Source organism: Balaenoptera borealis (assembly GCF_965194805.1).
Source record: "Balaenoptera borealis genome assembly, chromosome: 15".
NCBI lineage: Eukaryota > Metazoa > Chordata > Mammalia > Artiodactyla > Balaenopteridae > Balaenoptera > Balaenoptera borealis.
The window spans coordinates 78,518,630-78,535,488 of NC_138871.1; the positions used below are offsets into that span (position 1 = coordinate 78,518,630).

A 16,859-nucleotide genomic window follows, 5' to 3' on the forward strand; every position below is an offset into this window, starting at 1 on the left:
TAACATGTTTCTAAAATCAGAAAGCATCTTTACAGCCAACCTATTCATTTAAAGTCCTTCTTTCACTTCCTTCATCTCCTTGCAAATTAATAACTGATTGTATATATAATCTATGAGACCTAATATAGAAAATGTGCATTACCACAAAAATTATCACATATGTTATTTTATTTAACCCTGTGAAGCAAGTATATGTATCTTCATTTTATAGAGGAGAAACCGAGATATACCATGCTTTATTAACTTACCCAAGGTATTGATAACTCACACAAGGTACTGGTAAATTACCCAAGGTCATACAACCTATGTGGGGGCATACCTGATGGAAAGCTACTTTTGTCTGACACCTGTTGCAGATCTCCTGCATTATAATGTGGAGAGAGCTATAGAATAGATTTCTTCCAGAAAGACTGCAGCTGGGAAGTCTACCCTCTGGAAATAAGAGGTCCTGTTCTCTACCCCTTTTCTTTGTTTTCCTCATGTATAAGTCACAGTTCTCCAGAGAAATAGGAGATGATAGATAGATAGATAGATAGATAGATAGATAGATAGATAGATGATAGATAGATAAAGAGGAGATAAATTATAGGAACTGACTCACACAATGATGGAGGCTGAGAAGTCCCATGATGCCATCCACAAACTACAGACCCAGGAAAATCTGTGGTATAATTCTGTCCAGGTCCAAAGGTCTGGGAACCAAGAGTGCTGATGTCTGAGAGCAGGAGAGGTGGACGTCCCAGTTCAAGCAAAGAGAGCAAATTTGTCCTTCCTCCACCTTTCTGTTCTATTCAGGTCCTCAATAAATTGGACAATGCCCACCTGCATTGGTAAGGGTCATCTGCTTTACCAGTCTATTGATTCAACTGCTAATTTCTTCCAGAAGCATCCTGAAAGACACATACAGAAAAACTGTTTACCAGCCATCTGGGTATCCCTTAGCTCAGTCAAGTTGATGCATAAAATTAACCATCACATCTCATTACCAAAATTAACTGGAATATTATAAAATGTATTCAAAGGGATTTCAACTCATTCTCTAAGTTTATATATTATTTCCAAGTCGATTTTTTTAAATTGTTGGTCATTTTATTGTTTGTTTTTTAACTGATTAGTGAGACAACTGGGAAGCCAATGACTACAAACCTCCTGGAGAATAAACACTGCCCTGTTGCTGTAGAATGCTGTGGCAGGCCTCTGACAGTTTCCGTTGACTATATTTTAGACTTTCCTGGTAGGAAATTAGTTGATAACATTGCACCATAACCCAGGCACTAAGAAGACAGAACAACATCTGCTCAATCTTATGGTTCATTTCTATTTGGGTACAAGCTGTTTCCCACTAGCAGCTGCTTCTATCAGTCAGCTCTTTTTCCTGAAATCAACTAAATCCATAAACATCCCAAAAGGCTCATTTAGTTCCTGCTGATGCTACTACAAAGCACAATGTGCACTAATTGGCTTCATTAATTGAGTAAACGTGGGAATGGAATGTCAATAATTCACACACAGGTTTTGTGGAATAAAATGGTTGTTTAATGCTAGAGATCTCAGTTTTCTCTTCCTCACTGCGAAAGCACGCGAAGCACATTTGCAGTCTGTGAATCCAGTTTTTGCAGTCTGTGAATCCAGCAAGATGTCCCAGGAGAACCCAAGTATGAAAAAAGTACATCTTCCCTGCAAGCGTTAGGCTTTATCTAAAAAAATAAAAATAAGTTGATAGTTTGGGGCCAATTAGCTTGATAAATAATTATCTAATAGATGTAAATGTATTCATCCCATGTGTACACCAACAAAATGTCACTTAGTACTTTGAAAGATCTTGTTCAATTTCAATATTTATAGGGTAATCTAAGGAGGAGAAAAATACTCAACTAAGCTCTCCAATTAAATGTTTGTGGGTCCTGGGCACATATTATCAAGGACATGGGAGTGGAGGTGGGAGCAGAAATTGAGAGCCTTGAGCATTTCAGGACCCCAGGGAACAGGTTCATTTCCAATGTTCATTCCCAATGAGAGCCAAGGTTCAAGGTTGAAAATCCTCCACCAGGAGAGATTATTGTACTGATTCACAATAAGAAAAAAAATTCTTCTGCTGAGCCTATGATGTAGAGATGGAGAACAGAGCACTAAGCACCGCTTGGGATAGGTGAGCAGAGGGGAGGAAAGGCTTAGAGAAGACATATAGCAAAAGAGAGAGATCAGCTCGAGCTGCAGAGCTAGTGGCCAGGAAGTGTGAGTCTAGCCATGCTTCCTGCCATCCCTCAGGCAGAGACACAGGGACTGCCACCTCCCTCTTTCTTTTCTACTGGGGCCAGCTCTATAGCAGAGCAGAATTGACTGGGGCAGAATTGAGGTCTGGAGAATGAGCTGAATAAAGAATCATTCTTTAACCAAAGAATAGATCTGTCAGCTCAGCTAGATCACTGGCCATGGTGTGCTCTTCCTTTTGGACAATTCTGACTGACTAATATGCATAGTCAATACTCACCAGCCAATGAATACTCTAGATGCTGAGCTAGAGCTGTGTGTTTCCTGTTCAGTTTCCTAAAACCAGATGCTCCAGCTTATGGAGATTAATCAACATTGCTGTCATCAGACCTGCTTGTCACATTCACTGTTTGTGGCTTTAGCACTAACTTAATAAAAGACATCAGAGACCCATGTTTACAAGAGGGATGAGGATTTTTTTCCATATTAACAGCCTTTAATCCAGAAGAAAAGCAAAATTAATCATGAGCTGGAGATGAATAAAAAGTTATATTATCTTTCCTACATAAATATATTTAACTTTGGTACTTAAATATATTAAATATTTAATTAGATTGTATAGAATATTTTAAATTACATATATTAATTTTAATATATTAAATGACTTTCTTTCAGCTAGAAAAAGGAAGATAAATCTTTATTCCAAGAAATAGCAGATAAATACTGAATAAACAGTAAATACTAAATAAATACATATAACTTAGAGTCCCATTGTGATCTGATACTGAATAGAGATAATGATCTGGAAAGACAGGTAAGAAGCAAGAAGAGTAAACTGGGGAAATAAGATTCTTCTCCATAAAAACACCAAATTGTGGATGATACAGGTGCTGCTGGAGGGCCCGGAGGCCGAGGGGGCCCCCAGATAGGAGGCTGAGGTAGTTTCCGTGGAGGCTTCGGCAGCATCCCGGGGCTGGGGCCGAGGACAAGGAGTGGCTCCCTGTCACCAAGCTGGGCCGCCTGGTCAAGGACATGAAGATCAAGTCCCTGGAGGAGATCTATCTCTTCTCTCTGCCCATCAAGGAATCTGAGATCATCGACTTTTTGCTGGGAGCATCCCTCAAGGACAAGGTTTTGAAGATAACGCCTGTGCAAAAGCAGACCCGTGCTGGCCAGCAGGACCAGGTTCTAGGCATTTGTCGCCATTGAGAATTACAGTGGACATCATTTGGGCTCCAGGGAGGTAGCCACTGCCGTCTGTGGGGCCGTCATTCTGGCCAAGCTCTCCATCATCCCCGTGCAGCGAGGCTACTGGGGTAACAAGATTGGCAAGCCCAATGCTGTCCATTGCAAGATGACTGGCTCTCTGTGGCTCTGGGCTGGTGAGTCTCATCCCTGCCCCAGGGGCACTGGCATCATCTCAGCCCCTGTGCCGAAGAAGCTGCTGCTGGCCAGTATTGACGATTGCTACACCTCTGTCAGGGGCTGCACTGCCACCCTGGGCAACTTTGCCAAGGTCACCTTTGATGCCATTTCCAAGACCTACAGCTATCTCACGCCTGATCTCTGGAAACAGATGCTGTTCACCAAGTCTCCATATCAGGAATTCACTGACCATCTTATAAAGACCCACACCAGAGTTTCCTTGCAGAGGACCCAAGCTCCAGCCGTGGCCACCACATAGTTTTATATGAGAAAAATAAAGTGAGTGGAAGCTGGTTACAAAATAAATAAATAAATAATAAATAAAATGGGGAAGGTAAGAAGGAATAAAATACAGAAATAGGAATCAAAATAGATACAAAATAATAATTTAAAAAAATGTCAGGGGAGAAGAGATCATAAGAGAGAGAATGGAGAAATAAAGAAGCTTAGGGACTTGAGAAAAATACCGAGATAGTCTAGATAAAGACATGCAGAATAAGACAGATGTAGCCAAAGGGAGAGGGAGAAATGTAGAGTGAGCAATAAAGAGGCAGAACAATTAGATTGCTAATGCAATGAATTCCTGCTCCTCATCACAAAGCCAGTTGCTGACCTGCACTACAAATCTTTAAGTATTTTGTCACCTCACTGCTCTGGGAAAAAAATGTTATTGGGATTTGAGTCATTATTTATACATGCAACAAATAATAATTAGTCTCACGGATGAGGCATTGGTCCAGGCACTGGGCTGTACATGATAATGCTGATGCCTCGTTCAGTTTATTTCCTAGGATGAACACAATTCAATCTTTGTGGAGTGTGGTAAGGATTGTGGTGATTATGATTGGCAACCCCACCAAATACAATGAGGAAAGAGAAGTTCCCCAAAGAAAATAATGTGTGTCTATGTGTATAAAGTCCCACTGGGGTGGGGGGCAGTGTTTGCTGATTAAAGCAATAGAGGTCCAATACAGACTGGCCTCATGTCTTATTTTATAGAAATCAATCAATCAATCTGAAATATTTTACCTAGATAATTTAGCTACTAAGTGGCTTAAACAGAATTTTAACTCAGATCTATCTAATCTAGTCAATAACAAACAATCTAAATTCATATCATTAGAGTCCCATATTAGAAGAAATAATGGCTGATAACTTCCCATATTTGGAAAAAGACATAGATAGATAGATAGATAGATAGATAGATAGATAGATAGATAGATATAGGTATAGATATATACACAGATTTAAAAAGCTAATAGAATTCCAAGTAGGGTAAACTTAAAGAAATCCACATCACGACACAGCATAATTCAATTCTGAACACTGAAAACAAAGACAGTATCTTGAAAGCAGGCAGGTAGAAACAAGGTATTATCTTTAGAGAAATACCAATTTGAATTACAGATTTCTCATCTGAAACAATGGAGGACAAAGAGAAGTGGCACAGTATTTTTCAAGTGCTGAAAGAAAAGAACTATTAACTGCAAATTCCATATATTGCAAAGCTATTCTTAAGTAGTGAAAAGGGAATAAAAATGTTCTCATGTGAAAGAAAACTCTGAGAATTTGTTACTTAACAGATACACACTTAAAGAATGGCTAAAGGAAATTCTTCAAGCAGAAAGGAAATGATAAATGAAGGAATCTTAGAGCATCAAGAAGGGAAAAAATGAAAACAACCAAAATATGACTAAACATAATAGATTATTCTCCCGATGAGTTTTCTGAATCTTATTTGAGGACTGAAACAAAAGTTATAACACCATCTGCATTAGTCAGCTTGGGCTGCCATATAAAATACCACAGACTGAGTGACTTAAACAATAGAAATTTATTTGCTCACAGTTCTGGAAGCTGGAAAATCCAATATCAAGTTTCTGGAAGGATTTCTGATGAGGACTCTCTTCCTAGCTTACAGACAGCCACCTTCATTTTATGTCCTCACATGGCCTTTCCTTGGTGCTTGCCCGCTGGGGACGGGTGGGAGAGGGGAGAGAAAAAGAGAGAGAAAGCTCTCTCATGCCTCTTCATCCTATTGGATCAGGGCCCTACCCTTATGACTTCATTTAACATTAATTACTTGCTTATAGGCTCTATCTCGAAACACAGCCACATGGGGGTTAGGGTTTCACATGTGAACTTGGGGTTGGGGAGGGGGTCACAAGTATTCAGTCCACAATACCATCTGAAACTCAAGTTGATGATATTTCAGTAGTGGTGATGGTAAAAGGATCTAGATGGAAGTGAGGTTTCCATGCTATAATGCTGATGTTAATAGACTGTAATACAACAATATGTATATTGTAATATGAAGATCAACCACTAAGTAAACTATACAAAGCAATTTACTTAAAAGCACTACAAACAAAGCAAAACGGAATCCTAAAAAATGTTCAAGTAACCCACAGGAAAACAAAAACAAAACAAAATACTAAGCAAACAAATAAAAAATGGAGGAATAAGAAACATAGGAACAAAAAGAAAACAAAAATTAAAATGGCTGACTTAAGCCCTGATGTATTAATTTAAGTATAAATGGTATAAATAATACCAATTAAAAAGCAGAGACTGGCAGAGTAGATAAAAAATAAAAGCAGCAAATATGAAGTTGTCCTTAAAAAGGTGAGGAGGTCCTTAGCGGGGTGATGATAAAAATGGTTTAAAAAAAAACACACAATATACGGATCTAATCCAATCTATGCTCTAACCTCTGCCCTGTATTAACTTCTAAAATCAATTTGATTATGCCTTTTGATGTTTATAATTAATATACTAGATAAAGGCTCAAACTACAACTTGGACAACTTGTACTCTGCTGTGTCAACTGGTAGTATCTATCACCTTAATAGATAAAGACTGAATACCCAGGCTGTTCATAGATGACATTAAAGCACTCTACTGAAAAGCAAAACTTGAGGCAGTTGTTTGGTTGACATGATATCCAAACACAACCTGTATGACAGTGTTTCTCTCTCAATTGCCCAAGAATAATGATTACTTCAGAGTCTGACAATACAACTTCAAGATTTTCATCCTTCTCTTCCCTAAGAATGTACATCAGCATGCTAAGAGCAGTAAACATCAGCCTTTGAGACACCTCGCACCAGTGGTCAGCATATCTGCAAGGGGACAACATGAGAAAGCCACATGGCAGATAATCTCAGGGGAATGACAGCACCGGAGATATCCAACAATATACAAGTGAATTTTTCATAGTTTTAAATTACGAAAGTTATTGTTATGACCCAAGGAGACAAAGAAAAGAAAAACAAATCATTATTGTGATCACTTCATAAATTTAGAGCATTTTGTGGCTTTCCAAAGAAAATTTAAAATAAAAAAATGTGGTATATTCCAAGAGAAATATAAGAATTTTTCATGCTATTTCTGTACATTTCCAGAAGAAAACTGTAACTTCTGACACTCTTACGAAATAAGGTGGTGACCTAGAAGTTGTAGAAAGGGTTTCTGAACCTAGAGGTTGTGTAAAGAAGTAATAAAGTACACTAGGGGGAAAATTTTAAATAATTGTCAAGGAGCCTCGAGATTCAATCCTAACTCCGCCTCTAACTCACTGTGAAACACTGGACCAGTCACTTGTTCTCTCAGGATGAAAAAATAACAGTGAGGACATTCTGAAAATCAATGGATGGAAGTGTCTTTTGATACATCAGGAGAAAATGCTTATCAAAGCATTTATATTTTTATAAGAAAAGCAAAGCAAAAATAGGTATCTTTTCTTCAAAGGTCCCCAGAGCAAAAAAAAAAAGAAAAGAAAAGACGATTTTATGATGGTGAGGCAGGTTGGAATGTGCAGTGGCAGGTGTCCTGATGGGCAGTTTGGCAGTGAGCTGAGAAGTGGCCCAGAACTAGAGCCACAGATGTTCCCCACAGGAGGCCTCCAACCACTGTGTATATCAGGGGAGGTGTATTTCTAGAGGTTTGTATTGTTTGACAAGAGAAAAAGTAGTTTCCTCAATCAAATATGAGTCAAAGCACTAATATTAAAATATAGAAATCACGTAGTTCTCCTTTTTTCCCCACCCCCCAACATCAGGGTTTCTATGAGACTGTTTATGGTTTTCTGAAGACTAACGAGAAAATCAGTGCCTAAAATCAGACTGAAAAGACAAAAGTATGTTTTCACTCCCTATGTTTTCATTCCAAGGTTGGACCTGTTACATCATTTTCAGAAGTGGATCATAAAAGAAAGTTAATTTCAGCAAGGCTGAATTCTCCATCATTGGTTATTGACAAGTATGTGTCTTTTATGCTTCTCTAAAGTGAAAGGATTGTCCTTCCTCCAAAAGAAATCAGGGATATTTATTTTGGTACTGACCAAATCTGTTAAAGCAAAAATTAGCCATCTAGTAATTTATACCATTTTTCCAAGGCTATTTTTGGCCTTGAGAGTTTTGATCAAGTGTAGATCCTAAGATACAAGAAAAATATTCAATGTAGTTGGAAAAAGGTGATTCTGGTTGCACCTCTACTATAAACCAGCTGAGTGACCTTGACCAATCTCTTAGCTTCTCAGTGTAACACATCTTGTAGTTTTGATTAAATATGGGCTGTTGGAGAAATCCACCTGGGGAGTCTGAGAATCACAGCTTACATTGCAACATGAGACATAAAAACTATTCCAGCAAAGATGAAGTCTCCTCCATGTCTTGTTGATGTGGAATGATTAAGATCTTTACTAGCCATGCCAAATTGTCCTCTGAAATGGAAGAGAGACTCAGGTCACCAATGGAGAAATATAACTGCAGGAATTTCAGATTGTGCAGTAGGTGAAAGAGTATTAACATACAATGACAACGTGTTTGGAAGGTAGCTATCATACCAGTTTTACAGATGAGAAAAACTGTGCTTCAAATGGCACAACCAAGAGTAAAATACAGACCTGCTAGCAAATCGCAGAACCAAGAGTAAAATACAGACCAGAGTGACCACATTATTTCCTGAATATCACACTGCATCTTTCTACTTAGGTCCAAGCATAATTACCAGTAATCCTTGAAAAGATTGATGAAAATCCATTTTCTAGCCAAAAGAATGTACAGTTAAACAAATTTAGTGGGGAAAATTGTACTTGTAAGGGAAAATAATAACTGGATTGATAATAATTATTATTTGATCTTTGTTAATATGTAAGCAGGTGACCACACTATTTAAAACATCCAAATTAAGGAAAATAAATGTAGCTCCCAGAGTTTTATAGTCTGAAAGAAAGATCTGGATTATGGATCAATTGTCTTAATAAATAACTTCTTAAAGAGGAGGAGGAAAGCAGGGATCTGGAGCTTGCATCAACTCCAGTGATACAAGTCTCTGTTTAAATGTCTCCTCTTCAGAGACGGTGTCCCTTATGACCATCTAAACAGCAGCCTCATTATGCTTTATGACCTTAACTGCTATTTTTCTTCAGAGAAAAACAGTGCAATTCTCCTAGGTATCTATTTACAGGTCTGTCTCTCCCAGACAGGTCCTTCATGAGGGCAAGGACCTTGTTTTGTCTTATTCTTTGTTATAGTCTCTGCCCTAGAAAAGTTCCAGGCTCTATAGTTAGTAGTTCATTAGTACTTGTGAACTGAATGAGTGAATGAAAGAGACTCACTCACTCACTAGTAGGGGTGCACTACTTGGAAATAGAACTTAACAGATAATATTTCTGCTGCCTCAATCCACTATGGATTGCATTTTTTCCCTCAGCATGGGAAGGAAACTTTTAAAAAAAATGATTATTTGAATTGGTCTCTAAAGACAATTTGAAAATTCGTTACCTACAAATTGCATCAAATCTATAGAGTCCATGCTTTCACTGAAATGTCCGATTTGCTTTTATTCTTGGCACTTCTGGGAGTTGGAGATGCAATAGACATCACTAGCTTTATGCCTAATTAGCTTTTGCATAAAATGGGGAAACTTAGGGCAGATAGAGCTAGTGTACTCAAAGTCCAAGATGGATCCCATTCACAGGAGGACAACCACTGCCCACTTTGGTGCCAGCTTCTTTCAGAAAGCTGTACCAAGAGCAAAGATCTTGTCAATCATTTTAATAAGACACACACTTTATCATACTCTTCACTGTGAATGCGAGCCGTCCCCTAGTTTCCACAATCTCACACAATACTCACTTTATCTCTGAGAAGATGCTCTTGTAGTACATGGATAGTTCAGATTCTACAGGCTGTGTTTTTAATCTTCTGACTGAACATGCTTGGGAGCTGCTTTGGAAGAGGCAAGTAGGTTCATTTGTAAAAACTGTAAAAATTCAACGAAAATATTTTTTGAAATAAGAAAAACATTAAAAGCCATTGGGGCTCAATGTATTAAGATAATCCAGTTCTGATCCAGTTCGAAATTGAAATGTGCATAAAATATTCCTTGGAACTCACATGCTTTTTTTTCAAAATGAAGTTGGACCATTTTTGGCTTCCCCAGAACCACCCGGCCCCATTTTCTTAGCTCCCTCCTCACAGCCTCTTCCACCTGAGAAGACCATACACTATATCCTGTACAGTACAGTTAGTTGTGTATTAGTTACGTACACAAAAGATTGACTTAATAATGCCTTTATGCTTTCGCTGTTTTTAAAAACAAACATAAATCGAGCTAATGCTTAGAGACCTCTCTGCTAGATACAATTTGCCACCTCTTGACCACTCGCACTCACACACATTTCGATCCTTCTCATGGCCTGGATGGCTTTACCTACTTTTGTCACCCTGTCCTGCTCTACAAAAAAAGAAACGTACCAATAATAATAAGCCTTCTCTTTTAAAAATGAAAAGTCCTCCAAAAATGTAGTATTTGGTCTTAATACATGAAAGTGAAATAGTTCAGTCATATTACTATCCTAACAAGAGTCGATCACATGGAAGAGATGAACATTTTAATTTGAGAATGTAAGAGGTGAGGGATTTGGAAGCATGAAGTGATTGGAGGTAAAGATTGAAGCCAGGACTTGGGATAGTACAGCATAGAACGCTAGCACTCTGTGAGCACCAGGAGACAAGTGAGAATTTAAATAGTGATGGTAAAAAGAAGATAAAAAATAAATATTTCCTACTGAAAAGTAGGCTGTGGCAAAGAAAGAAGACCCTTCTTTCCCCCTTCACACTTGTGCGCTCCCCTGACCTGTAAGCCTGCACAACATGGTCCCGACTTCCCGGACCCAGGTCTTAGGTACCCGTATTAGGAGACAAACTCAGTTACATTGTGGGCTACAGAAATTTGTACAAGCTACCCTGGAAACCATAACCTACTCCACTTCTATGGAGATATACTTTAAATATTCCAAGAGATTCAGAAAAAAAAAAAAAAAAAAAAGATTTAAAAGGAATCCATTTTAAAACTATTTACAGACTTCCCATCTCCAGACCTCAAAAGTTACTAAATCAAAGGCAAGGCACAAAACACAATTGCAGAAATCCAAATATGGCCTGTGACATAAATGGTATGAAATACACGTGTGACACCATACTTACTTCAACACGTCATTTAGCTCACAAGAGCAAGAGAAGAGAAGATATTTTATGTCCTCAGTCTACCTAGTCTTAATCAGGACTTCTACGTACCAAATTTTTACTCAAATTTAGATGACATGAAAATTTCTATTAAAAACTTTATTTCCAAAGAAGCAACTGAAGCAAGAAGAAGGTGGCCAGAAAACAAACAATAACTTTAAATTCAAATCAGCATTCTTCATTCTTTAAAAAATTCCACAAGGAAGGCATATATTTTAGCAGAACAACTTTGAGAAACTCAGTTGCCCATGTAAGGCAAGCACTGTGTTTGTTCTTTCCCCTTTAATTTTATTATTAAAACTAATTATCCTGTCTGAGCCTAGGAAGAAAGAAATCTCTTTCCATGGTATTAATCCAAATTTGTTTTCATAAAAAGTTTGTTGGAGGTTAGGACAAATTTGGTGTTATGGTTTTGTATCTTTACAACATGGCATAAAATACAAAGTTGTAAGATCAAATTTATTAACAAAAAAAAACACTGTTAATGTTTGAAACAATATGTCATTAAAATAAGATCATTTTCAATCTCTGTGACACATAAAAAGTGCAGTTTTCTGGGCATTTTCCCCCTCCCTCCATTCCAACTAAAGTACACACTCCAAGTCGGTTTTCCTATTTTTTTGAGGAGATAATTAAATACAGGTTGAAATGACCTATCACTTTGCAGACCCTGATATGGTGCCTTTCTCAATTTCCCATTAAAATACCCATTGTAGACAGTTGCAACTTTGAATATTGAGGATAGTATGCAACCAACCACTATACCCCTTTATTCAGGTATTAGCACATATTTGTGAATGTCTGCTGTGTGTCAGGCACTATGATGGTGATAACAGGATCGGAATACAGGGTCAGAAAGCAACATTAATGCTGTCAGGAAGTTCATAATCTAGGGAAAAGAGACAGACCCTAGCATCTCGGGAGAAGGTCTGGTATATGGAGTCAAAACATAATTGAGGAAAACCCATGTTCTGAAACAGTCCAGTTTGGCCAGCTAGGAAATAGACATGATGGTAATTCAAACTTCCCTTATTGGCCTAGCTTCTATGAAACTGAAAGTCAGATAGCTCATCTCCTATAGCATAGATCCTTATTTTAAAAACCAGAATTTAAAATATAGGTCTCCTCCCAATCTATTAGAACTTGACATTCACTTGCAGATTTGCAACTCTACTGGGCAACAAGGTTTGTGGTGGAAGAAAAAGTATCTTGTGTGGTCATGGATGGGAGAGAGCTATAGGTGAACTCTTGATGTGAGACCAAGAGTTGTAGGTTAAAGCAGAGCTATAAATCGTCTCAGATACATTTAGCTATTCTTAACTAGGGGGCTGTCCACCAGCTGCATTACAATGACCTGGGAAGCTTTTAAGAAATATGAATTCCAAGTCCTGTCTCTGGAGATTAAATTCCAGGAAAGATAACATGGGATCTGAGTAGCTACATATTTTTAAAACTTTTCAAGGATTCTGATGAGCAGTCAGATTTGGAAAGTACTGCCCTGGAGATAAACATTATTTTCCAGAGTAAGAAAATTAAGCCATGTAGGCAGTCTATCAGAGCTGCTCAAGATGAGTAATGGTCAGACACTAAAATTTGGCTAAGGACTTTGCACATTAATTAAAGAACAGTACTTAGAGCTATTCTAGTAGCTATAAGCATCCAAGTGCACAGAGAAGGCCAAAGGAAACCTATGCCTCTTTCAAATTGGCAAACATTGGGTCTTGAGAGATATCCCCTCATTGATAGATGAGAAAACAAAAGAAATATTGCCAATCTAGAGAATATAAAAACATTCTGCAACATAAGAAAAGGTGAGAAATACCCTGAAAGTTGAGAGGAAAAGTCAACCTCAGGAAAAAAAAAGTTTTCTATAATAAATAGAACATGAGGGAAAAAAAAGTTTTCTATAATAAATAGAACATGTCGTAAGTTATATTCTTCATCTCAATAAGATAAAAAGAAACATAGCTTCTATGAAACATGGTTTAGAGATCATAAGGGGTTGAATGGACTGAAAGCTGAGACTGAGAAAGACACAAAAAATTAGGTTAAAAACACAAATATGGAATTGAAATTTGAATTGAAAATTGTGTAAAGTAAAATCCATATTGCCTAAAATGGAAAATTTTATAGATGGAAAAGTGTAAATGGTTTCCAAGAATGCAGATCAAAAAGCAAAGATGACCATGATGGGAGAAGAGGTGATAAATAGAGAGTACAGTATTCTGAGATCAACATTATGACTAACAGATGTATTGGAAACTGAAAAGACATAAAGGAAAAACAAAAATGTAATAGAAGAAAATGTTCCTTTATCTTAATAAAGGCTACATGCTATTGAACAGGGTCTTCCATTTAGACAGAAAAATAAGGTAAAAGACCCTTAGATTTTTCATGGTAATAGCTAAATAGAGATAATAGTGTCAAATATATATTTTTAAAACGTTAAAATTTTTATAAAATTATAGAATAAACACAGGTCAGCTATTTAATGGATGCAGCAAAACAATAAATCTGGTTCATGGGAGAGTTCGGGAAACTGAATATATATAGTGTCTGAAAAAAATGTTGAACAGTGATTGCTGTTCTAAGAAACATAACTGATTAATGTTCTACCAAGCAATGAAACTTCAATGTTTGGATTGATCTTCCTAATGGATAGAAATATTTGCATCTCTACAGGATAGGAATCTACAAGTCAATGTGTAACTTCATAAAATTGTGGCCCTAATTAATCATATATAGGAAGTCAAACAAAAAATATACCCTCAGGGAACTAAACAATCCTTGAATGGGTCTGTTAGACAATGCCCAGCATTTTTAAAGGATATACAATAATCCTTTTAATTTACTTCTAAGTCCTGAATAATTTCTTTTAACCTTAGTGATAGTAAATAATCTCAAAGGTCATTCTTGATCACAAAAAGGCTGGCCACAGATTCCTAGAAGGATCTTGTGGGCATTGGATTTAAACATGAAATACAACCTTATTCCTGACGGCGGGTTTGTCATACCTGATTGAATTAGATTTATGCTCAGACAGAACTCTCCAGTTATAGCCCTGATTGCCAAATAAGATTCTCACTGAATATTTGACCATAATTATTTTGCCAGTGAAAGTAAAGAAACTCAGTAAAAATATTTGCTGATGAATTCTTTCTGGTCAGGAAGAACACAACATTATTTAAAGGGTGTTTTTATTTCTGTTATAAAAGCTTAGACTACTAATTTGATGACTAGAGATAAATCAAAAAGAAATATAAAGGACTTCCTTAGATTCACATAACAAAAATATAGAACATTAAGAATAACACCTACCGATAATATTCCAGGACAAACAACCACAATTTGCCTTCATTAGTTCATTTGGTTCTGCGTAATTAATTCTTGTTTGGCTGGAACTTTAGTTAGCAGTCTGCTTTCATAAAGTCACCTGCTTCTACCCTATAAATAGGCCTGAAAATATGATTTGTCCCCTGTTGCTGTGTGACAATTGCCTAAGTGATGTTAGTTAGGACCTTCCACCCAAGATTATTCTAAGTATAAATAGTTAAGAGTACCTAGTAGCGTTCTTTCCACAAGATTCATAAAATGCCCATCTTCATTGAAGATTCAATTTCTATCCTGTAGCTTATAAAATAGACTGCAGGCAGGCATGAGGGGAAAGTAAACCACTTATTGATGATAAAAATGCATGTCACAGTAACCCATGATATCAGAATAAAGGAAAGGAAAATTTTCTATTAGAGTGTACCATACGTAGCTATTTCATAAGGATCTGACCAATGTTTGTCCTGTAGGAAAGAACATATTATGATCACTGTATGCATTGACGAGTCTCCAGGTCCTTCAATCTATCCTGAAAAAATGCTATCTAATATATATTTCTATTAATAACCTTTCATCTGAGCAAAATTAACCTGGAGAAGGATGAATTTCTTTTGTTGTGAAATGTAGAATATTTTGAATTGTGCTGAGTTATTTCAAAAATATGATGCAGACTTCCAGTTTCTGGTCCAGCACATAAGAAGTCTGGAAGTTTCCACTCCATCCTAACAACAAGTAAAAGCTTAACAAACAAAAATCAACAACTCTTCTAAATCTCTAAGAGAAGTGAGGTCATAGAGCAAACTGCTGCTCCCAAAATGAGAGAGATAGACAAGCAAATACAGAGAATCACAATGTACTGTCTCAGAAACCCACGAGAAGAAAACCTCCACAAAACCACTGACAGGATAGGGAAACCTGAACTATAATCGATGAATTGCTGGGGGCTCATTGTGGACAAGCCTGAGAGACAAAAACTCCAGAGGGACCCAATAATGGGGAGCTCCAACAACTTTGTGGGTTGTATCTTCTAGAGCTCTATCAGGTTCTCAAAGTGAATGCCAGGGAAAGTCCCCTCATGTTTCCCACAGGAGGAGAGGAAAAGGAACCATTCTGAAATATTCCACAGCATTCTGTTCATCCTAATAAAGTGTGCCCTCAGGAGAAACTAATTAACCGGAGCCAAATCTGCTGGAGTTTTATCAGAGTTTAATCGCCCTAGGAGAAGGGAAATAGTTCACTCTAGCTAGCTTTGGCATTCACTTGGAGAAGAGAAATATCCCACCCCAGCCCACTCTAGCCATCCTGTACCACTCAAGGAGGAATGAGGGGGGAGGACCAAGAAGCACATGTAAAGTCCACAGTCCAGAGGCGTAGTGGCCTCACTGAAAAACTGAAGCCTAATCTAGGAATATAGAATACTTCCCCTCCCCCAAAATCTTACTAGCATATCTAAAGGCCTATTTACAGCAATTCCTTTTACCCAATACATCATGTCTGTCTCTCAAGAAAAAATTGCAGAGTATATAAAAAGGCAAAAAATCATAGCTTGAAGTAAGCATCAGAACCAGTCTCAGACTGTGATTGATATACTAAGGGCTCTAATGGATAAAGTAAACTGCATGTTAGAACATATGTGCAATGTAAGCAGAGAGATGGAAATTCTAAGAAAGAACCAAACAGAAGTTCTAGAGATCAAAAATACTGTAACGTAAATGAAGAATGCCTTTAATGGACTTAATAGTAAATTGGACATGGCTAAAGAAAGAATCTCTGAGCTTGAGAATCTCTCAAAAGAAACTTCCAAGACTGAAAACAAAGAGAAAAAAGACTGGGAAAAAAAAGCAGGACAGAATATCTAAGAACGGTGGGACAACTACAAAAGGTATGACATGTGCTTAATGGAATACTAGAAGAAAGAGAGAAAGGAACAGAAGAAATGTTTAAAGCAATGATCACTGAGAATTCCCCTAAATTCATATCAGATACGAAACCTCAGAGAACACCAAGCAGGATAAATGCAAAAACAAACACACAAAAAAACTATACCTAGGTATATCATTTTCAAACTACAGAAAATAAAAGACAAAGAAAAAAAAAAAAAGCCCTGAATAAAGCCAGAGAAAAAGTAGAGATTTTCTAAGACAAAAAAAAAAAAAAAAAAAAATTGAGGAGATTTGTTGTCAGGTCACCTGCCTTGCAAGAAATATTTAAAGAAGTTATTTCAAAGTTATTTCAGTTGAAGGAAAAAATATATAGGTCAGAAACTAAGATCTACATTTAACAAGGAGGAGCACCTGAGAAAGAATAAGTGAAAGTAAAATTAAAATGTCTGTTTTTTTGTGTTCTTGACTCATCTAACAA

The 16,859-nt window shown here is 37.2% G+C and overlaps 1 pseudogene across 1 annotated transcript; it reads left to right on the top strand.

Annotated features, from left to right (window-relative positions):
* Positions 1 to 711: 711 nt before the first annotated feature.
* On the top strand, positions 712 to 7,418 carry LOC309611747 (small ribosomal subunit protein uS5 pseudogene; annotated as a pseudogene). The gene is made up of 2 exons: positions 712 to 830; positions 3,165 to 7,418. The product of its transcript is annotated as a small ribosomal subunit protein uS5 pseudogene (transcript).
* Positions 7,419 to 16,859: the final 9,441 nt, after the last annotated feature.